Below are 22,840 nucleotides of genomic sequence, written 5' to 3'. Positions count from 1 at the left end.
ATTCACTTATATGTGTATTAAAGTAGTAAAAAGTTGAGTATTTGGTCCCATATTCATAGCACGCAATGACTACATCAAGCTTGTGACTCTACAAATTTGTTGGATGCATTTGCTGTTTGTTTTGTTTGTGTTGTAGATTATCTTGGGCCCAATAGAAGTGAATGGTAAATAGTGTATTGTGTCATTTTGGAGTCACTTCTATTGTAAATAAGAATAGAATATGTTTCTAAACACTTCCACAATAATGTGGATGCTACCATGATTACTGAGTGAATCGTGAATAATGATGAGTGATAAAGTTACAGACGCACAAATATCATACCCTCAATACATGCAAACCTGTCACCATTACAATAACAGGGGAGGTTAGCATTGTTTGTGTCACGGATTCTGCCGAGGCTGCTCCTCCTCCTTGTTCGGGCAGGCTTCGGCGTTCGTCGTCCCCGGAGTACTAGCTGCCACCGTTGAATGTTTCTATGTTTGATTGCTTTTGTCTGTCTATTACACCTGTGTCCGTTTGTGTCTGATTACGTGTTCTATAAGTTGCCTGTTTTGTATTGGTTAGGTTGTGTGTTGTTTTTCGCCTGTCCGTAGTGCTGCGTGTTTTCTCTGTTTGTTGTTTTATTGTTTACGCACAGTTTGCGTAATTGCTCGCCTCTGTTTTGTTTGAGGCCGTTCATTGTATCTTTGCCTTGTGTTCTCACAAGTAAACTTTGTTGGACTAAGCTTCGGTGTCCTGCACCTGACTCCCACACCACATTCACCTCAGCCTTGACAGTTTGGGGGGTATGATATTTGTGCATTTTTGGGGGGTATGACTTTTGGTGCCCTAAATCCTAGAGGAAAGCCTGGTTTAGTCTGCTTTCCACCAGACACTGGGAAATTAATTAACCTTTCAGCAGGACAATAACCTAAAACACAAGGCCAAATCTTCACTGGAGTTGATTACCAAGAATACAGTGAATGTTCGTGAGTGGCCGAGTTACAGTTTTGTCTTAAATCTGCTTGAAAGTCTATGGCAAGACCTGAAAATTGTTGTCTCGCAATGATCATCAACCAATTTGTCAGACCTTGATGAATTTAGAAAATAATGGGCAAATGTTACACAATACAGCTGTGGAAAGCTCTTAGAGACGTACCCAGAAAGACTCACAGCTGTAATCGCTGCCAAAGGTGATTCTAACATGTATTGACTCAGGGGGTTGAATACTTACAGTGCCGTTAAAAAGTATTGAAGATCTAATAACATTAAGTATAAAAAATATGCAAAAATAGAGAAAATATTTTTCATGCAGTGTTTCATTTTCGCTAGGCATAATGGGACCCATGTCGTCCAAAAAGTGGACTCAAGTTTGCCAAAAAGCACCTCGAAGCACCTGGATGATCATCAAGACTCTTGGAAGAATGTTCTATGGATGGGTGATTCAAAAGTATTACTTTTTGGATGACATGGGTCCCATTATGCCTGGCGAAAACCAAACACTGCATTCCACAGTAAGAACCTCATACCAACGGTCAAGCATGGTGGTGGTAGTGTGATGGTTTGGGGATGCTTTGCTGCCTCAGGACCTGGACGTCTTGCCTTAATAGAAGGAACCATGAATTCTGCTCTGTATCAGAGAATTCTACAGGAGAATGTCAGGCCATCCGTCTGTGAGCTGAAGCTGAAGCGCAGCTGGGTCATGCAGCAAGACAATGATCCAAAACACACAATCAAGTCTACATGAAAATGGCCAAAAAGCAACACATTTAAAGTTTTGGAATGGCCTAGTCAAAGTCCAGACCAAATCCCAATTGAGATGTTGTGGCAGGACCTGAAACGAGCAGTTCATTCTTGAAAACCCACAAATGTCGCTAAGTTACAGCAGTTCTACATGGACGAGTGGGCCAAAATTCCTTCAGGCGACGTGAGAGACTGATCAACAACTACAGGAAGCGTTTGGTTGCAGTCATTGCAGCTAAAGGTGGCACAACCAGTTATTGAGTGTAAGGGAGCAATTACTTTTTCACACGGCGGCATTAGGTGTTGCATAACTTTGTTTATGAAATAAATGAAAAGAGTATGTAATTGTTGTGCTATTTGTTCACTCAGGTTCCCTTTATCTAATATCAGGTTTTGGTTGAAGATCTGATAATATTCAGTATCGAAAATATGCAAAAGTAGAGAAAATCAGAAAGGGGGCAAATACTTTTCCACGGCACTGTATCTAATCAAGATACAGTATATTAGTGTTTTATTTTTCATAAATGTTTTAGAAATGTTCGAATTTTTCTTCCACTTTGCCTTTGCAGAGTATTTTGTGTAGATCATTCACAAAAAAATGACTTCAATCCATTTTAATCCCACTTTGTAACACAATAAAAGGTGGAAAAAGTCAAGTGGTGTGAATACTTTCTGAAGGCACTGTAGGGAATAGGGTGCCATTTGGGACACAGACTGGAACTCACGTTATTTCTCTCTGTTAGACAGGAGGAGGCTGGGGCGTTGCTAGATTAAAACCTTCTTAACTTCACTGACAGTTTCAACTGCTGAACTCTGCTCTAAACTGCTTTGAGATCACTGCTTTCTACCAAGTGTCATTTTCTTTCAGTTTGCGGATGGTACTCTCCTCTCTCTCTCTCATTCTGAATAATTCTGTTTGTGCTAGGTTCGGGGGAAATGTCAGTGACACTATTGTTTTTACCTTGCTGTTTGATGTAGTTGAAGGAGTCTCTTGAGGAGCTGAGGTCTGAAAACTGATATTGAAAGTATACAGGTAGAACTTCAAGTGGAAAGATGATACCGTCAAGTGTTGTGTCAAGATTTTTTGGGATTTTGTTTAAAAGAGATTTAATTTAAAATATATTTCTTTATTTTTTTCAATAAATAATAAAAAGTAAATGTTTTTCCTTTTTGATATTTCATCTTAATAAGACGTGTTTAAGTCAAGTGGAAGATGTGCTGAATTTGTTTTGACTAAAATACTATAAACAGTTTGAGGATGGTGCCACTTAAGTTTAGAGATCAAATTAAATGTTTGATTCAAGAAACTGTTATTATTTCAACTAAGTACACCAAGAAAAATCTGAGTCCTACTGATCTCCATATGCATCTGGTGGGATAAGATAATGATCTGTACTGTATGTACAATGTTCTGTTTCTCCAACTCAAAGGCCTTCACCATTCATTGTACAAATATATCACCACTTCCAACAGCAGGACACAACATATGGCTTGGTTTATGGACTTAAAGGGAAATGTCACAATTTTTCTACTTCATATTCATCATCTCCTGCACCACCCCAACATCAAAATATGTGTAAATGGCGCATTTCTATGTTTAGTAGTAAAAAAGATAGAGGAACATAAGTGTTTCCAATGACATCATCAGTGTGCATTGTGTGATTTTGACCAATTATAAGTAGGCATTGCCTACTAATTGGTTGATGATGTAATTGGAAACACTTACCTTCCTTTATCTTTTTTACTACAAAACATAGAAACTGGCCATTTTCACATATGTTGATGTTGGGGTGGTGCTGGAGATTATGAATATGAAGACAGAACATTTTTGAAATGTTCCTTTAAGACTATCAGCAGTGTTGGAACACCAATCCTCCTAAATCTTTACCGTCTGTGACCATTACAGACAGGTCCATGTTATTTACACAAGCACAACACTCGTAAGTGAAACTGTCAGGGAGATAGACAGACAAGGACATGAGTTCTTGCCAACCTAGGCCCAGGCCCAGCCCACTCTGCAATAACATCCCTCTGGTACTTCTGGACCTGGTCCAGTTCTCAGTATCACTGGTCAGCCTCAGTTTCAGTGACAGCAAATTGACAAAGCATATATCAGCCCGAATGGATAGGCCACATTGCTGTTAGAAACCAGCTCTGAAAGCAGATTGCTTACGCAAGTCAAACTATTATTCATGTTCCACTGTGATTTGTGACTGCGACCGGGGACATTTGAGATGTGGTGTAGTGTTTCCCAGTATTACTTTTAGTCCCTGACAGAAGTTAGCTAGCGCAGGTCTGCAGCGGTTTTCTCTCCCTGGTTTGGAAACACAGGAGTCCATCAGGGTAATTTATGACGGTGGAGGCTAGCCAGATGGTTTGGATATTTTTACAGCAGGATCGATGGAGGGTCCTCCAGTTTCTCCTGTGTGAAAAGGATGGCTCAGTGTGTAGTGTGAGCCGCTGTAAGGGCCTTTTTACCCAGAAGAAGAAGATGAAGAGCTTCTACTGTGTTAGCAGATGCTAGGTCACTTGTCACACTGAAGGGAGAGAGGGATCAGAGACCAGTGAACTCTGCTGGCATTATTAAAGTCATCATACAACTAGGTAATTGGCAATTCATGTTTATGTAGAGTTGTTTATCACATAAAACACACTAAGTGAACAGCCATGAGTATGTGAGTTTGAAATGTTTAACTCTAATTTTCCTGATTTGTCAGAATGAACTGTGAATTCATTCAGAGTTACCTTCTGTAATTCTAGATTAATTGAGTACTACTTGTCAATCACACTCACTAAACACAAGATGAAAATATGTCTTAAATCTAATCAGGTTAACATGTCTTATTTAATGCAATCGGTTCCCTCTCAGTTAAACATAATTTGGTGATTTCTCTTACCCCAATGGATAAACGACATAGCTACATCACCATGCCTTTTGTCATGCTCACTCATAACAGTCATCAGGCATGCATGCAGTATAACAATCAGAGCTGTGAGAGAGGGAGGGAGAGAGCATGGTTAATCTAGTAGCTACACAGCTACATGAAATAATGATTATAGAGGCTTGTTGTTAAGAGCAGGAGTACATTTATAAGTGACACATCAGCCACAGCACCTTCATTTAAAGACAGAACATACACACACACACACACACACACACACACACACACACACACTCACTCACTAGCATTCCCAGCTCAGTTTCAGTGTTCCAGAGCTATTGTGGTGGAAGGAGCTCAACTCATCTGTCAATTACAGCGAGCTCCATTGGGTCGTTGTCTAAACAGTTTTTCTCTCTGGCTGGTGAATCCAATGATTTATTGTCAACTGGCTCGGCTTCAATATACAATCAGCAGACACTAAGCTGTGATGTCTGAACACAAACTATGGTGGGAGTATCAGCATAGCTCACATTAACTGGCATGTGGATTATTCATTGCATCAGGGGCGACGTGAAATGCTTGTTGGGACCCGTTGCCTTGGAAAGAGAGGTGGTCCATCATCTAAAAATGTGAAATATCTTAGCCTCTATTTGTGCTTGCCTCTCCTACTTAACAAATCAAACGGGTGTCCTATTTGACTAACTAAGCACTCGTGCACAATGTCAATGTTTAAGGACGTCGGCTGGTCAAATGAAGTGCTTGAGGTCAACTGGTTATGGGTTATGAGGATCAGAGCCTATTTCATTGAAAGGATGTGTGCATTGTATTATATGTCTAGGATTAGAATAGGTAGCTTGAGTTACAGGAGGAAGTAGCAGGTATTTTATAATGCTCACCAATATCAACATTCCTGCTTCACCAAAACGAAGAGAGAGCGAGGCCAGTTGAACGGTACAACCTTTTAATCTGTCACAATGATTCGCTGATGAAATGGCTTTAAACGAAAGGAACAGGTTTCTCTGTCACTTTAATACGAGCAGACAAGTTATTTTACTGTCATAATTTGATTGGTAAATTGTTTCTGACATGTTGTGTCGCTGCGAGACGATTGGGTTGACGTCTGAGTCATTTAGGTCAGATTGTTGAATTAATTCCAGATTGCTGGGATTTTTAATGTCTCCTTTTCCCATTTTCCCCTTTAGCTAAAGATACAATGCAGTTTCAAAACCAAACCTTCTGATTGACCTTGATTATATATTAGCCGGTAGATGATATCTGCATTTAAAGGGGCATTTCACCACTTTTTAATCTTATATTCATTATCTACAGCAGTAGAAATGGCTGCATTTTAAGGTGGCTCGGAAATCACTGTGTGGATATTTAAGCTACCATGAATGTTAACCAGTAACTGCTAAAACAAATACTGAATAAAAGTCAGGAAAATAATCATGACTTTAGGGGTGTTAGAGACTTAAGTATGGAATGATATGAGTACTTCTGAAGGCCTGGATAAATTTCACAGGGGGTTGCCTCCTGAGAAAGACCAAAAAACCTCTTTCCACTTGACACCATTAAGCCAGTGCTAACTTGCAAACCCCAGGAGCTATAGGACCAATTGTCCCTCCTCTAGCTACTCTTATCTAGCATTTAGGCATCGTCTGCGGGCGCCGGGGAACCCTGATTCAGGGGTAATGGGATGGCGGTGGAAAAAGGAAAATGGCATGAAATTAGATGAATTGGAGTGAACACGCGTAGCATGTCTCGCGGTGTGGTGGTCTTTTGTTCACGCAGTGTGACCCTGAGATGGAGATGACTTTGGGATATGATTCTGGGCTGGGCTGGCCTAGCATGTGTTTTTAATGCCTTATGGCACTTGTATCGACTCTTTTTAAAAAATTAACACAAATTTATTTTTCCAATATACACTTACACTAAAACATACTGTTTGATGTAAAAAAATGTTTTATCATAGACTTATAGGAGAAAATATATATTATTTACTTAAGGTGAGTTTAAGGGTGTTTTTAGAAGACATCCTCCACAGAAGAAAATTATAAGATTTTTTTGTTTTCAGAGAGCGCTATGCAGTATGTTGGTACTGTAGCAGGCAGGCAGTAGATCCTAATGTTGGGTCTGAGAGGAGAGGAGGATATGAAGATAACCTTGAGAGAAATAACAGAACCTCGGGCCCTTCCTTTAGTGCCTCACACTATCGCTAACCCACTATGACATCTTGGCCCAGGAACTGCTCAAGCCACCGATATACAAACAACAGCTGATATCCACTGAACTTTAAGCAGTGCTTTGTTTTAATCCAATTTTAGATGTTTTCCTCTCAGATACAGCAGATCATCAATTGTGTTGTTCTACAGTTGTTTTTTGTTATTAGCCGTTTTGGCTAAGCAGTTTCCAAGCCCCCACAGGATACAAATTAACCGATCAAAGGTATTAGCGTTGTGATGTGCGCTCGATAATATTTGACTTGATTAATTCACATACCCTGAGCTGACATCCAGCTCCTATTAAGGTATGAAATCTCATCCTCCTCAACCCCTCCATCCTCTCCATACCTCAGCTGGTGCTTGCTGGTGCAGCCAAGCACATAATACCCTGTGAGCTCTGAAACATGTACCATTATAATTAGCTTTGTCAGGTCCTAGCCCTACAACCTTCATGCAGATAATATGATAATATGTCTTCATAACCACCTGACCTTACATGCTCAATATTTCTCCTCTTATGAAGATTACATGTCAATAAAGTAATTGAGTCCCGGTGTGTGTGGCAAGTGAAGATTTAGGTTATTGGACTTTTGGTGGGCAGTGATAAATGAGGGTTATTATTCTACCTGTCAGGGGATGTGCAGGGGGCTGAGGACAGTCCGAGGATGTCAGGGGTAGGGAGAGAGGGAGGGGGGAGATAAGGAGAGAGTGAATGAGAGGGGGCGAGACGTGGGAGAGAGTGAGGTAAGACAGAATTTAAGAGAGAGAGAGAGAGAAGAGTAAGGAGAGGAGGGACACAGACAGTTAATCATCCCTCCATCCCTTTATCCCTCCTGCATACGGAGGAGGGATATGTCATGTTAATCAAGAGGAGTAGGGTTACAGTAAAGCTATCTGGGGTACGGGAGGCCAGGGGGAGGAGATCCACACTACCATCACAACCCAACCTTATTATTCCCTCTCCTTCCACAGCCATTGGCTGGAGCGGCATCATCTGTTTTCATTCCGTAGGATCCCCTGTCATAGTGTGGTTCCTCTTCAATTCCAGACAGCATGCAACATCACATTGTTTCTACTTATATAGCTAGCTTTTGTCAAAGTTGCTCTGCCACCTAGAAACATTAGCAATAGCTTTTGTGAAAGGTTTTCAGCAAATTACTTCTAGTTCAATGAACATTTTTGCTGTATAAATACATCATATGTTTATTATTGTAATATTTTGTCCTTGAATAAGTCATAAAATGTGATGTGCTCATACAAAATACAACAACATAGACACGATGGGCTAAATAGCATACAGCTGTAAGTGTATCATCCATCTCTACCACCATGGTCAAATACAAGGGACATGAGAGGTGAAAATGAGAGAGTGGACAACGTGATACCTGACAAAGAGATTTACTCATCAGTTAAACTGACACAAGAGAAAGGGGAGAGAAAAAGAGAGAGAGAAATATATTTGACCATGTCCTTTTGTATTAGGCCTGGAGATTGATCTCTTCCAGTCTGATGAAGGGCTGATGTGAGTGATCCAAGCCCTCCATCATTGTGACACGCTGCTCTCGGCTAACACTCATCCGTGTTGATGGGCACACCCTGCGCCACGAGGGCCATGGCTGGCCAACCTCAACCTACCTTTTCCTCCCTCCCTCAACCTACCTTTTCCTCCCTCCCTCTCTCTAGCTTTGTTCCTCATCCCTTATTTTATTTCCATGCCCTTCTCCCCTGTTTTCTGTGCCAACCTTCCCTCTCTCTACCGCTCTCTTTCTTCCTCATCCCTTGTTCTTTTATTTTCAGTCCCCTCCATCCTCCTTTATCCCCCTCTCCCCTGTTTTCTGTCACCATGTCATGTTGGATCAGTGTTTGCCGAGCCCCAGGTAGAGAGTTGCCTACCAGGCATCAGGATCACAGCTGAAATTAGGACAATAAGGATAGGGTCCCAGGGTGGTAGCCGTGGTAACAGTGGCACAGACAGGCCAGTCACTTAGCAGCACCAGGAAGTGGAGTAATAAGTGTTGTGGTGGATGTCTGGAGGGCCAGGAGAGAGTATGAAGAGAAGGAGCTGACTGACGCATGGCCCCTTACGTCCCCATCGGTGAGGCAGGTGCTGCCAGTCGGGGGTCCAGGGCTCGATGGATCTGAAGGGGACTGTTGTTTCCAGCGCCTGCCACACATCAGATTACTATTGATATGTGTCACTGTGGAGGTGGCCAGGCGGTTTGTTTAAGAGAGGGTTCAGGGCAACAGCGGTCAATTGGTAATTCATGTCTGGCCAGCAGAGAGAGAGAGATGAGGTTGTAGGAGGAACTGAACTGGCTGACTGACAGGGGTCTGAGAGGGAGGTCAGAGAGAAGGCAGGGCTTTGAAAGGTGGTTCACTGATCACGTATGATGTTAATTGATTTCGAACTAGTTTAGTCTTTTTAAGTTGTCAAATTACCCAAGTGGTAGTTTTTTTTTAAAGGTCTCAGTATAAAAGCAGTAATGGTAACTATTTTATATTTTTAACACAACATTTAATGAATTTTAGTAGTCATTATCAAATTTGCACAGTTGCATATTTTCCCTCTGTGACAATTGACCCTTCGCTAAGCCCCACACCAGAATTCTGGGCAACCTGTCACGCTCTGGCTCCGGGACTGTGTATTTTGAGCCAGGGTGTGTTCATTTGGTTGTGTTTGGTATTGGTTGTGTTGTATTTGGTTGTGTTTCCTTGTTTGGTCGTGTGACTCCCAATCAGTGGTAACGAGTGTCAGCTGTCGGCTCGTTATCTCTGATTGGGAGCCATATTTAAACTGTCAGTGTTCACCTTAGTGTTGTGGGTTTTTGTTCCTTGTCAGTCATTGTAACTGAGGACTTCACGATTCGTCATTGTTTGTTGTTTTTTTGTAGTGAGTACTTTAATTTAATAAAGTCATGTTCGCTCAACGCGCTGCGCTTTGGTCTCCCTCATTAGACGATCGTGACAGAAAAACCCACCTTAACCAGATCAAGCAGCATGAAGAAGAGAGAGGATGGACTTGGGAGCAGTTGAGTAGGAGTCTCGACTGGGCCAAGCCAAGAGAAGAGGAGAGAGGTTGGACTTTGGAGCAGTGGGGTGATAGTCTGGCGAGAACGATGGAGGCCTGGTCCACGAAGAGGAGAGAACCCCAGAAAATTTTTAGGGGGGGGCTCACGACGTCGGACCAGCAGGAGGCCGCGATAGAGCGGTCCAGTGGGTTGCCGGAGGAGGCCGTCGGGTTACGGGGGCCACTGGTCGAAGAGGGGATGGAGGAAGTAGAGGCACGGCGAGAGGTACTGGCGTGTGTTGCCAGTCCGGTCCGGCCCGTTCCAGATCCCGGTGTAGGGCCAGTGGTGTGTGTCCCCAGTACAGTCCGGCCCATCCAAGCTCCCCGCACCAAGCCAGTGGTGTGCGTCGTCAGCCCTGTCCGGCCCGTTCCTGCTCTCCGCGCCAAGTCTGTGGTGCGCGTCGCCAGCCCTGTCAGACCCGTGCCTGCTCTCCGCACCAAGTCTATGGTGCGTTTCGTCAGCCCTGTCCGGCCCGTTCCTGCTCTCCGCACCAGGTCTGTGGTGCGCGTCGCCAGCCCAGTCCGGCCCATCCAAGCTCCCCGCACCAGGTCAGTGGTGCGCGTCGCCAGCCCTGTCCGGCCCGTGCCTGCTCTCCGCACCAAGTCTATGGTGCGTTTCGTCAGCCCTGTCCGGCCTGTTCCTGCCACTCGCACCAAGTCAAGGGTGCGAGTCGTCAGCCGGATTCAGCCCATTCCTGCTACTCGCACCAAGCCAAGGGTGCGAGTCGTCAGCCGGATTCAGCCCATTCCTGCTACTCGCACCAAGCCAAGGGTGCGAGTCGTCAGCCGGATTCAGCCCATTCCTGCTACTCGCACCAAGCCAGGGATGCGAGTCTTCAGCCTGGTGAGGCCTGTTCCGGCTCTACGCACCATGCAAAGGGTGCGTATCGTCTGCCAGGTCCGGTCCATTCCTGCCTCACGCGCCAAGCCAGGGGTGCGCGTCGGCAGTCCTGATCCAGCTAACTGGGTCAGATCGGACTGGGGGCACTACGGGGGGATTGTAGTAGGGTGGTGGTCAAGCCCGGAGCCGGAGCCGCCTCCGAGGAGCAATACCCACCCAGCCCTTCCCTATTTGGGGTGTAGGCGCGGTCGGAGTCCGCGCCTTTAGGGGGGGGTACTGTCACGCTCTGGCTCCGGGACTGTGTATTTTGAGCCAGGGTGTGTTCATTTGGTTGTGTTTGGTATTGGTTGTGTTGTATTTGGTTGTGTTTCCTTGTTTGGTCGTGTGACTCCCAATCAGTGGTAACGAGTGTCAGCTGTCGGCTCGTTATCTCTGATTGGGAGCCATATTTAAACTGTCAGTGTTCACCTTAGTGTTGTGGGTTTTTGTTCCTTGTCAGTCATTGTAACTGAGGACTTCACGATTCGTCATTGTTTGTTGTTTTTTTGTAGTGAGTACTTTAATTTAATAAAGTCATGTTCGCTCAACGCGCTGCGCTTTGGTCTCCCTCATTAGACGATCGTGACACAACCAATCGCAGCGCTCCAATGGATAGCAACTGTCATCGAGTCCGACACCTCGGACAAGCTTACATTTAAATAGGGAAAAACTGAGAATTGTCTTTTAAAAAATGTATTGTTTAAATGGCTAAATATTTGAACAGTGCACCAGGAGTACTTGCTACTTTGATTCCTGTAATGCAGAGACTGTTAATGGAGTATTTCTCTTTACTTTTGTTTCATTGTTTGGTAGCTCAGCTGGTTAGCTAGCTCTCAGTTTCAATGACCACCAAATCTGCTAACGCTAGCTAGCCAGCTAGCCACTTAATATAACTTGTTTTATCAAAATGTGTTATCTAGCTAAGTTAGCCATGTTATGAATACAACTCCTATCTTCTGTCGACATCAGGATACGATTTGAGGGCAGTTAGCTCCAAAAGTGGTTAGTAGCTTTAACTGCGGAGTGGCTAGCCACACTACAAGCATAATATTACCAGGTTCCTGTGAAGCGATTGTAATGACAGTCCATGACAACATACCCAAGAGTTTCCTGATTAGCAAGGGGTAGTCTGTGTTAAATTTCATTGTGTAGTAAAAACACAGTTTAAGATCATTGTGAGGGGATTGGGCTTCCTGGGAAAATGTTGTCCGAGGTTGCAACAGTAACCAAGAGGGGCGGGGCTTAGCAAAGGGTCAATTGGTCACCCTTTTTGTGAACAGCTCCTGTGGCGTTTGCTCTTCTGGCCATGTTTGGCGGCCATCTTTGATTTGATGGAAATGCTGGATGACAGGTACTATGGTGCCATTTAAATCAAATCAAATCAAATCAATTTTGATTTACCACATGCGCCGAATACAACAGGTGTAGACATTACCGTGAAATGCTTACTTACAGCCCTTAACCAACAATGCAGTTATTTCTTAATAAAAAAGTAAAATAAAACAACAACAAAAAAGTGTTGAGGAAAAAAGTAAAATAAAATAACAGTTGGGAGGCTATATACAGGGGGGTACTGGTGCAGAGTCAATGTGTGGGGGCACCGGCTAGTTGAGGTAATATGTACATGTGGGTAGAGTTAAAGTGACTATGCATAAATAATTAACAGAGTAGCAGCAGCGTAAAAAGATGGGGTGGGGGTGCAAATAGTCCGGGTAGCCATGATTAGCTGTTCAGGAGTCTTATGGCTTGGGGGTAGAAGCTGTTGAGAAGCCTTTTGGACCTAGACTTGGAGCTCCGGTACCGCTTGCCGTGCGGTAGCAGAGAGAACAGTCTATGACTGTCTATGACAGTAGCCTCCCTACTGTTATTTTATTTTACTTCTGCTCTTTTTTTCCTCAACACTTTTTTGTTGTTGTTTTATTGTACTTTTTTATTAAGAAATAAATGTATTGTTGGGCTGTAAGTAAGCATTTCACGGTAATGTCTACACCTGTTGTATTCGGCGCATGTGGCAAATAAAATTTGATTTGATTTGATTTGATAATAGTACAATTGGTTAGAGGGCTGTAAAACTGCAGCCATCTTCTCCGGTGCCATCATTGATGCGTGAAGTCCATCATACAGTTGTCCTCATCATTCAGTTTAGAATGAACATGACATATAGTAGCTGTCCTTGTTTCAGTATAAAAAAGGTCACATTTGTTGGTTATAGGTCTTACAGTACTTTTGTTTACTTCAGTAATATAGTTTTTACTTCCTGCTGGAAGCCTCTTAGTTGTCACTATCGGGCCATGCTAGAAAGGACAGAAACAGTGCGTTCTAATCACAAATGCTATTAACTAACCACTACAACTCACCTTAAATATCACATAACCTTACCCCTAACTTTAACACGAAATTAAGAACAAATAGCCCATACACTTGCCCATTACTTTTGACGATATTGCCCATTTTCTTATTTCCAGCATGGCCTTCTAGCGCATACTACCCTCTCCTCTTAGAAGAGTTTATGTGGTAATAATTGACCTGACAATGAGCTTCATTACCCACTCTCTTTCATGCTGTTTTGCCTGATAATTGTTATTTAATGTGTTCAGATACATTAATTCATCCAATCATGCCCTCCTCCAATGTCAAAGCGATGAGGAGTAAAGTCATCACTCTCTGGTAATTAATATACGGCTCTTTTGTTATTGAATCCTGTTCTAGTGATTAAACTGGAAGTGAGTAACTCGCCGACCGACCGACCGTTCTTATTAACGGGTCGATTAGCAAAAGCAGCCAAATTGCTAATTGCAGTTTTCAAATTGTGTTGGTTACAGAGGTTTGATCCACTTTATCTGGTCCTTTTTTAAATTTTAATTAGAAATGTGGGGTATAATGAAGAATATTATCAATCAGTGTCAAACACACCACCACCCTAACCGTGTTGCGTCTGGTGATAAGTAGTCATGTTACCATGAGAACAATAGTGCCTTTGAATAGGACTCTCCTTACTGTTTTCATGTGCTTTCAAAGATAGAGATAAACAAACCTTTTCAATAACTATTACGGTAATATCCAGAGGTGTCATGCACATAGGGGGCACAGGGGAACATGCCCCCTCAGATTTGTCCTGTTTAAAAAAAAGTTGGCTTTATCTAGCCCAGATAGGTTCCCAATCTCCCAACCTCATAACTAGCTACCATGAAGCCATTTCAGGCTATCATTCAAGTTAGAGTAGCTAGCTTGTCTAACTACATCTAACTGCCCAAATAAAGGAAATAGGGCATTGGGCCACCACGAGCCAAAACAGCTTCAATGCACCTTGGCATAGATTCTACAAGTGTCTGGAACGCTATTGGAGGGATGCGACACCATTCTTCCATGAGAAATTCCATAATTTTGTGTTTTGTTGATGGTGGTGGAAAACGCTGTCTCAGGCGCCGCTCCAGAATCTCCCATAGTTGAGATCTGGTGACTGAGACCGCCATGGCATATGGCTTACATCGTTTTCATGCTCATCAAACCATTCAGTGACCACTCGTGCCCTGTGGATGGGGGAATTGTCATCCTATGGGGGCATAGCCATGGTAGCCAATATAATGGCCTGCCCAGCATTTCTGTACATAACCCTAAGCATGATGGAACATGTGTGGAAGCACCTGCTTTCAATATACTTTGTATCCCTCATTTACTCAAGTGTGTCCATTATTTTGGCAGTTACCTGTATCTTAGCTGGCATGCCTGCTGGCAAGGTTGGGAGACTTTAGAAAATCAAGCAATAACTATAACCTTTCAATATTTTACCCAGATTTTAGCAGAGAAGCATATATATATATTTTTTAAGAATCAACAGTCAGGACAATACAGACAGCTCAAGAGGTATGCTTAAATATGCACAAAAAATACATATTTTATACATAGCTGGTTGAAAAATGCAAAATTCTTCAACTTACGGACCGGGGTAATAGCCCCCCTCCGGACCACCCCCCAGCCATCCTCACGTACTTTGTGCCCCCTCAGAATGTTGGGGTGCATGACGCCCCTGGTAATAGGTACTTTTGATAGCGATAATCGTGCTATTATGACAGTAGTATTTTCAATATCTATAGTACATCTTAATACTTAATACTATAGGCTTACCTTTTCAATAACTCACTGTAACACTCACTTCTCATAATCGCACTGTTACGATATGAATATTTTCAGTGTCCACATGTAAAATACTTGTTGTAAGCCTATAGTGATGTTGTAAGTCCCCTGCTATAACCTACTGTATGCTGTAGATCCAGAGGATGGAGTACTTTAGTTCCAAGGGGATTATGTCTTTGTAAACTGCATGAGTCTCCCCTGCGCCTCAAATGACTCCTCTCTTATCTACAGCCTCCAGAGCTACTGTACGTTGTGTACTCTCCCTCTCTCTCTGCTCTATTTACAATAAATGTCATTGGAATTAATTTCACCGTTTTATTTTTGTCATTAGGCCCCCCCGTTGTCCCGACTGAAATCTTTTCTCCAGTGAAAATGTATGTCCGCCGGAATTCAATTTCCTCCTCGTCCTTATAAGTTGGGGGAGTATAAAGAGTGATAGGCCTTTATCAGTGGCGTAGTCCTAATTCAGACATCAATGAAGAATGTCACTCTGAGTTTACAATGTTTGATTCTTGTCATTCAGTGAGGTGACAATGCTGCGGTCATAACTCCCCAAGGTTACTATAGCTAACCTTAATGGATAGATATACTGTAAAAACAATATACGGTACCACATTTGTTTTAAGTGCACTGTATTGTATCATAACTAGAGCTAGACCACATGATCATGAAAAACATAATCGTAACTCATAATGATAACTAAGCCTCTACATTCATAATGAAAACAACTTTATTATTTTCATTTGGTCAGGGACTTGTGTTTCCTACCACACCACTGTGTCTGTGAGTTTAAGTACTCAAGTGCGTCTGTGAGTCCATTAAGTCTATGAGTAAATAGATGTGTGTTGTGTTTTGGCCCAGTAAGGAGAATCATGTGGTAACATCAACCTGCTATTGATCTGGCCTTTTGAGTCATGACCTGGCAACCGTCTCCTGACAACCCATCCAGCCACGGCAACAGCAAATCCCTCAACACCTCTCCTTTCCACTGACCGCTGTTCTTTCTCTCTTTCTTTCCCTCCACTTTTTTCCATCTTGTTTTGGCCTCCTATGCACATTTTTATCTGAGTTGTGCACACAGCTCTTAAATCCATCTCCGTCCCTCCTTTGTCTCCGTCTTGGACCCTTTTCCCCCAATAAAGATAATTTGCAGTATGAATAAAAGTCCAAATCTGACAATAAAGTCAAAACAAACGGACAGTGAATTACTTCTGTGTGTGACGACAGTTTCAAAAGAATTGGAATGAGAAATGATGGAATTATATTATATCCTCTTATGCCTGACGATGATGTTTGAATAGTCCTTTGAGCTCAGCTGGTAGAGCACGGCGCTTATAACGCCAGGGTAGTGGGTTCGATCCCCGGGACCACCCATACGTAAAAATGTATGCACACATGACTGTAAGTCGCTTTGGATAAAAGCGTCTGCTAAATGTAATATTATAATATAATAATATGCCATTTAGCAGACGCTTTTATCCAAAGCGACTTACAGTCATGCGTGCATACATTTTTGTGTATGGGTGGTCCCGGGGATCGAACCCACTACCCTGGCGTTACAAGCGCCGTGCTCTACCAGCTGAGCTACAGAGGACCACATTACATTATTATATGCTATTATATGCTAACCACAGACAGAGAGTAGCCTTACAGTATATGTCAGACTAACGTTGGAGCAATGTTTGGAAAGGTTGACATTACAACGCTACTCAGTGTCAATGGGGGGAGTACTGAGTTGTGCGTATCGTCTCGTTCCAGTGTGATGAACAGCCCTGTCAATGGGAAGTCTTGTTAGCTAAAGAGGGGATGCAAATCTGAATCAATTTAGCAATTCATAGATAATCTGGGTGTAGTTCAAGGATAGCATTTGGCTTGTGACAAAAACAAGATCTAGGCTAATTGACAGTATGACACAAAATATGTGTTATTAGAGTCAGGGTATTATGTCACAAATTATGTTTAACTATGCTAATACATAATCAGAATAATACATATTTTATTACTAATAGTAGTATGCCTTGTGGTGTACTGTAGGCCTTGTAGGACTGGAGAATTTCCTCTCTGTCTGATTTGTATGCAGTGTATTCCCCCTTTCCCCCTCCCTCCCTCTCTCACTCCCTGCTTCCCAGCCTCTGCCTCTGCCTGGGTGAAAAATGGGGTGCATTTCCCAGATAGGCCGTGTGGATGTGGGGAGTATAAATGGCTAATGAATTACAGATGAACATTGACGCAAATTAATCTTCCTGATGTACCTCCCTGGGTTATATGGCAGCCATTTAAAAGTTTAATCAATACACCAAAGTTGAGAACATGCAGCCGCTGCAGTAAACAGGGCGAAGGAGGAGGAGGGAAATTAATGGGGAAGGCCTGATTCCAGGGTATGTATCATAATGACAGGTATTTATGTTTAATGGACTAAATATTTATTTATTGGAAAAGGACACATTTAAGTGTGTAAGTTATACTCTGGGATTTCCCTCTGAGGCCTGCTGAGAGATGGATGCCACCTTTGTTAAAATGCACTGGGCTAATAGGCAGGGTTGAACCCAGAATTAAATAAGTTAGTTATATGCTTTATTACTCTTTCATCATGATGATCTCTGTCTTGTATATTGGTAGGTAAAGTAGATGTTTATGAGAATGGTTTTAAGGTTTATTCCATTTCACCTGGTGACTCTGACCATACAGTATAATACTCCCTATTCAGAATGGTCTATTCAAACTCAGTCTCTCATCTCCTTGTCTCTAGCAACAACATCAACAGATGGGTTTGATCATAAGTCAATCTGTAGTCTTACCCCGGCTATGTCTGAGATTCCAACACGTATGTTTGTCAGGAGCCGTCAGTAGTTTGTGGTTTGCTTAGGGCTCAAACCTGACAACACACTAGACTAGCACATGGGATCTGGCCTGTTGATCTGCGGCCCAATACACACACACACACACACACAGGTCCTTCTCTCGTTTGATTTAATAACTGACATAATCCAGGGTCCATGTTTAATAAGTTCCAGCCTCTCGCGCTCTCTCTCTCTCTCCCTTCTCTCCAGCTGTTTTGTGGATATTTATTCTCTGTAGAGAGTTAGTGATACTTATTAGCTAAGCTTTTGACTTTAGAAATAACTCCATCGGCAGAGGTCCAGACACACGCAGAGTATTGCTTTACAGGTAGTAAAGGACACCTAGTAATCACCTAGTAAATATAGCTTTTACACTTCTCTTCCTTTCTACCCCTTTTATTTTTGTCCCTTTTCATAGCGGCTACTTTTTAATGTTCTTCCTTTTAAAATGGTTGTTAATGCGTGCATACCTAGCAACTGTTCTCATAATATATCTACTGTACCACTAACACACACCGATCATATTTACATTACATTTCCTCATCATTATAATTTATTTATGTGCTAACCAGTCAGCACCATGTGGCTAGCTGTCCATTTGGGGCTGTATGTATCAAGTGGCTCAGAGTAAAAGTACTGGTCTAGGATCAGGTTATCCTTGTCCATATAATCGTATTCATTGTGACCTGAAAGGCAAAGCTAATCTTAAATCAACACTCCTACTCTGAGATGCTTGATTCATACAGCCCATAATGTGTGTTTGTGAGACACGGGGGGGGGGAATATCCACATAAACTATACTGAACAAAATGTAAACGCAACATGTAAAGTGTTGGTCCCATGGTTCATGAGCTGAAATAAAAGATCCCAGAAATGTTCCATATGCACAAAAACCTTATTTCTCTCAAATATTGTGTACACATTTGTTTTACATCCCTGTTAGTGAGCATTTCTCCTTTGCCAAGATAATCCATCCACCTGAAAGGTGTGGTATATCAAGAAGATGATTAAATAGAATGATCATTACACAGGTGCACCTTTTCCTGCGACCAATAAAAGGCCACTCTAAAATGTTCAGTTTTGTCACACAACATAATGCCACAGATAAGGGAGCGTGTAATTGGCATACTGACTGCAGGAATGTCCACCAGAGCTGTTGCCAGAGAATTGTTCATTTCTCTACCATAAACTGCCTCTAACGTCGTTTTAGAGAATTTGTACTTCCAAACGGGGGGGGATGCTGAGGAGTATTTCTGTCTGTAATAAGGCCCTTTTGTGGGGAAAAAAATATTCTGATTGGCTGGGCCTGGCTCCCCAGTGGGTGGGCCTGGCTCCCAAGTGGGTGGGACTATGCCCAGTCATGTGAAATCCATAGATTAGGGCCTAATTTATTTATTTCAATTGACTGATTTACTTCTATGAACTGTAACTCAGTAAAATCTTTGAAATTGTTGCATGTTGCATTTATATGTTTATTCTGAAAGTATTCAGACCCCTTGATTTTTCCCACATTTTGTTACTTACAGCCTTATTCTAAAATGGATTAAATTAACATTTTCCCTCATCAATCTACACACAATACCCCATAATGACAAATCGAAAAAACAGGTTTTTAGACATTTTTGCAAATGTATTAAAAAAATTATAATAAAAAATACCTTATTTACATAAGTATTCAAACCCTTTGCTATAAGACTCGAAATTGAGCTCAGGTGCATCCTGTTTCCATTGATCATCCTTGAGATGTTTCTGCAACTTGATTCGAGTCCACCTGTGGTAAATTCAATTGATTGGACATTAATTGGAAAGGCACACACCTGTCTATATAAAGGTCACAGTTGACAGTGCATGTCAGAGCAAAAACCAAGACATGAGGTCGAAGGAATTGTCTGTAGAGCTCCGAGACAGCATTGTGTCGAGGCACAGATCTGGGGAAAGGTACCAAAACATTTCTGCAGCATTGAAGGTCCCCAAGAACACAGTGGCCTCCATCATTCTTAAATGGAAGAAGTTTGGAACCACCAAGAGCTGGCCGCCCGGCCAAACTGAGCAATCGGGGGAGAAGGGCCTTGGTCAGGGAGGTGACCAAGAACCCAATGGTCACTCTGACAGAGCTCCAGAGTTCCTCTGTGGAGATGGGAGAACCTTCCAGAAGGACAACCATATCTGCAGCACTCCACCAATCAGGCCTTTATGGTAGAGTGGCCAGACAGAAGCCACTCCTCAGTAAAAGGCACATGGCCCGCTTGGGGTTTGCCAAAAGGCACCTAAAGGACTCTCAGACCATGAGAAACAAGATTCTCTGTTCTGATGAAACCAAGATTGAACTCTTTGGCCTGAATGCCAAGTGTCACGTCTGGAGGAAACCAGGCACCGCTCATCACATGGCCAATACCATCCCTACGGTGAAGCATGGTGGTGGCAGCATCATGCTGTTGGGATTTTGTTCAGCGGCAGGGAATGGGAGACTAGTCAGGATCGAGGGTAAGATGAACAGAACAAAGTATAGAGAGATCCTTGATGTAAAACTGCGCTCAGGACCAGAGCGCTCAGGACCTCAGACTGGGGCGAAGGTTCACCTTCCAACAGCACAATGACCCTAAGCACACAGCCAAGACAACGCAGGAGTGGCTTCTCTGAATGTTCTTGAGTGGCCCAGCCAGAGCCCGGACTTGAACACAATCGAACATCTCTGGAGAGACCTGGAAATAGCTGTGCAGCGACGCTCCCCATCCAACCTGACAGAGTTTGAGAGGATCTGCAGAGAAGAATGGGAGAAACTCCCCAAATACACGTGTGCCAAGCTTGTAGCGTCATACCCAAGAAGACTTGAGGCTGTAATCGCTGCCAAAGGTGCTTCAACAAAGTACTGAGTAAAGGGTCTGAATGCTTATGTAAATGTCATATTTCAGTTTTTTATTTGTAATAAATGTGCAAACATTTCTAAAAACCTGTTTTCGCTTTGCCGTTATGGGGTATTGTGTGTAAGTTGATGAGGAAAAACAACAATTTCATCCATTTTAGAATAAGGCTGTAACGTAACAAAATGTGGAAAAAGTGAAGGGGTCTGAATACTTTCCGAGTGCACTGTATATCCACATATAGTCTGCCATAGTAGTGACTCAATCACATGATGTTGTGCTGGCCTGATAAACAGACAGCGGGAGATGGATAGTGTCCACTATAATAGGCCAGGCTCATAAGAGGCCGTGCCCAAGCCCCATAACTCACTCTCTCACACAGCCTTATGGATGCCTGCCTCCAGACCCTTTGTCTTCTCCCTCCCATATTATTTCAGCCCTTTGAGATAATATGGAAAGTTTAATTGCATTGTTAATTGATTTTTTCTCCACAGCATTATTACTGCTGATGGATTGTGGCACTGATGAAAACGTTGGTTGGTTGGTTGGCCGGAGGGATAGCGTGAGAGAGAAAGGGGAGGGAAGAGAAAGAGAGGAGGGCGGGAGAGGAGAAGAGGAGAGGTAGAGAGAAAAATTGAGGGGATACAAGAAGACGAGAGATGTGCCTGGTGGAGAATAGATAACCTTGATGTTAAGAGCTACATCCTTCGGATATGTCTTTCCTTGACATATTGATGGCCCTTGAAAAGAGAGGAGTTGATTGTATGCAGGGAGCAATCATTAAACCCACTCCAGCTCTCTCCCTCCCTCTCCCTCTCTCTCTGTCTCTCTCTCTGTCTGCCTCTGTCTCTCTCTCATTCTCTCTCCCTCTCCCTCTCTCTCTGTCTCTGTCTCTGTCTCTGTCTCTGTCTCTGTCTCTGTCTCTGTCTCTCTGTCATTCTCTCGCTCTGTCTCTCTCTCTCTCTGTCTCTGTCTCTCTCTTATTCTCTCTCTCTCTCTGTCTCTCTCTCTTTCTCTCTCTCTCTCTCTCTCTCTCTCTCTCTCTCTCTCTCTCTCTCTCTCTGTGTGTTGATTCATTTGTTGATTTTCGTAGAGGTCTTTGTTAAGCAGTAGGTCTCACTAGCTTTGGCTGTAGTGATTCTTCAATCCCTTAACTGACTTCCTAAACCTCTCCTTCCTATGTGCAGTTGTAACTTCATTTCAAGGTTTGTTATCGGTTATGTGTCATAGTGATTTCTGTGTATGCAGTTGTTGGTTGTGTATTACTTGAGTGATACAATATACTTTACTCCCCTTTAAAGAAGGAGATATTGTACTCCCCTTTAAAGATATTGGTACTGTAGTCCACTTTTAAAAATAATAGAGATACTGTACTTCCCTTTAAGAAGAGTAGAGATACTGTACTTCCCTTTAAGAAGAGCAACAAGGTGCAGGGTGTGCGTGACATTCTGTGTAGAACAAAGGCCTGAGTGTTCGTCTGCCAGAGGATCCATGATGGAAACATTAGCTTTCCACGTCACTGATCTAATCTGTCACTTTAATGGGTGTGCAAGGTTCTCAGGGATCTCTCTCTCTCTCTCTGTGTGTGTGTGTGTGCATGTGGGCGTGCACGTGCATGCATGTGTGCCTTTCTGTGTCAGCCAGTCATGGGACACAGATAGTATATCCATGACACCAGTATCAGCTCATCAAACTGTTTGCCTTATTCCCCCTCGACCTTCTTTCTCTCTTTCTCTCTCTCTCTCTCTCTCTCTCTCTCTCTCTCTCTCTCTCTATCTCTCTCTCTCTCTCTCTCTCTCTCTCTCTCTCTCTCTCTCTCTCTCTCTCTCTTTCTCTCTTTCTCTCTCTCTCTCTCTCTCTCTGTCTCTCTCTCTCTCTCTTCCTTTCTCTCTCTCTCTTTCTCTTTCTCTCTCGCTCTTTCTCTCTCTCTTTCTCTCTCTCGCTCTCTCTACCTTCTTTCTTTCATTCTCTCTCTCTCTCTCGCTCTCTCTCTCTCTCTCTCTCTCTCTCTTTCTTTTTCTCTATCTCCCTCTCTCTCTCTCTCTCTCTCTCTCTCTTTCTCTCTCTCTCTCTTTTTCTCTTTCTCTCTCTTTCTCTCTCTCTCTCTCTCGTTCTCTTTCTCTCTCGCTCTTTCTCTCTCTCTCTCTTTCTCTCTCTCTCTCTCTCTCTCTCTCTCTCTCTCTCTCTCTCTCTCTCTCTCTCTCTCTCTCTCTCTCTCTCTTTCTCTCTCT

The 22,840-nt window shown here is 42.9% G+C and overlaps 1 protein-coding gene across 1 annotated transcript in view; it reads left to right on the top strand.

Moving 5' to 3' along the window:
- LOC311134776 (leucine-rich melanocyte differentiation-associated protein-like) overlaps positions 1-22,840 on the top strand; it is a gene marked incomplete at its 3' end in the record, with an annotated part of 292,408 nt that overhangs the window by 268,794 nt on the left and 774 nt on the right. The gene's annotated exons all lie outside the window — the stretch shown is intronic.

This window comes from Coregonus lavaretus (genome assembly GCF_964263955.1).
Source record: "Coregonus lavaretus genome assembly, chromosome: 1".
NCBI lineage: Eukaryota > Metazoa > Chordata > Actinopteri > Salmoniformes > Salmonidae > Coregonus > Coregonus lavaretus.
The sequence above is the reverse complement of the archived record's forward strand: the minus strand, read 5'-3'. Positions and strand labels throughout refer to the sequence as shown.